We start from the raw sequence: 1761 nt of genomic DNA, 5'->3' as shown, positions 1-1761 counted from the left end.
TTCGTGGTTCTTGAACAGCTGTGAGTGTTTGGGAATTGGGTGTTGAAGGAAGCTGAAGTAGAATATTTTGATCTAACTGGAAAAATAGTTGTTTTTTTAATACCAGATAATAAGTGTGATCATCATCCTTGACCTTCAGCTCAAATATCTCCCCGAAAATAAGGCATTAGGGTTCAAAGAAAGAATAGAGATGGCACTTTAAACATCACATCAGGGCTTCCCTGGTGGCGCAGTGGTTGAGAGTCTGCCTGCCGATGCAGGGGACGCGGGTTCGTGCCCCGGTCCGGGAAGATCCCACATGCCGCGGAGCGGCTGGGCCCGTGAGCCATGGCCGCTGAGCCTGCGCGTCCGGAGCCTGTGCTCCGCAACGGGAGAGGCCACAACGGTGAGAGGCCCGCATACCGCAAAAAACCCCCACAAAACATCACATTACTTATAAAATAAGAAGGAGGCAATTAATGGCTTTTAAACTGCATATATATCAGATTATGGAGGAAAGGAGGGGTTGCATGAGGACGATCAAGGGAACAGATTGAAGTACTGCTACTTGGTGTGCCCGTGCCTACTTCCTTGTCAACCACAAAGATTATTAATGATAAAACAGGTGTCTTCAAGACTATTTTGAGATAGAGTTACCTTGAAACATTTTCCATGGCTCATTCAATTTCTGAAGTTCCGACACTGTACCAGGTTCCTCACCAGTCAAGTAAACGACCTCTGCCTTGAAGGAGCTTGCAGTACAGTGAGAAGTGACTGGTGAACACATCGGCAGGTGTAGTAAGTGAGAATAGTTCCAATGTGTACATCCGGGCACTTCAGTAATTAAAATGATTGTTCCCATTTCCTGTTACTGAGGAAAACATCCGTACATCGGAGGAGAGCCTTGAGGGGCCTAACACCTAAAGCGGTCGGCAGGCCTTTGCTGTGAAGGCCGGGCCGTGTCAGGCCGTGGCAGCTGGGTGGTTCCTGTCACCACCATAGCTCTCCGCTCACGCCTCTGCTCTTACAGAACGAAAGCAGCCACGGACTATATGTAAACAAGCGAGCATGGCTACCTTCCAACAAGACCTTGTTTACAGACAGGGAAATTGAAATAATTTCCTAATTTTCACGTGTTTAACAAAATAATACTTATTTCAGTTTCCATGCTGCATGTCTCCCCCCAGCCATTTAAAAATTCTTTGCCCATGGGCCATAGTTTACCTGCAGTCGAGGAAAAGGGAGGCTTCTGCGTCAAACAAGGCTATGCTCTGACCTCACGTCTGTCTTTCCAGGTTTGTGTTCTTACACCTCTTCTATGAAGAAGGCCTGCTTCAGGCTCTAGTCTCTATCGAGTAGTTCAAGATGACCAGAAACCTTATCTTCACCCTGAAGCCTCTTCTTTGCTAATCTAAAATGCTTCGAATGCCACTTCTTATGCTAAGCAGCTGACATGAAATAGTTCATTTAAAAAGCCCTGTTTGGTAAGGACTATTATCCCCATTTAACCGGTGGGAGACAGATAGTTTATGGCCTATTTTGGGTCCTTAGTGACCGAGGAGGATTTGAATCCATGTTACAATCACAACCTTGTTCTTTGTTTCTTGAGTTTTGCTATTAAAAAACACAGCCAGGGAAGCACCTACCCTTAGGATCTAGAATTCCTCTTATGTACAACAATTGTTTTAAGTTCCTGTTAATTCTGAAGCCTGGGATTAAGGACTCAACTTCCTAATGCACTAATCTTTAGCAATGGACCTAGTGGCTAATGGCTTTAATGTT

Source organism: Kogia breviceps, chromosome 16 (genome assembly GCF_026419965.1).
Source record: "Kogia breviceps isolate mKogBre1 chromosome 16, mKogBre1 haplotype 1, whole genome shotgun sequence".
Taxonomy (NCBI): Eukaryota; Metazoa; Chordata; class Mammalia; order Artiodactyla; family Physeteridae; genus Kogia; species Kogia breviceps.
Note: the sequence above shows the minus strand (reverse complement) of the source record.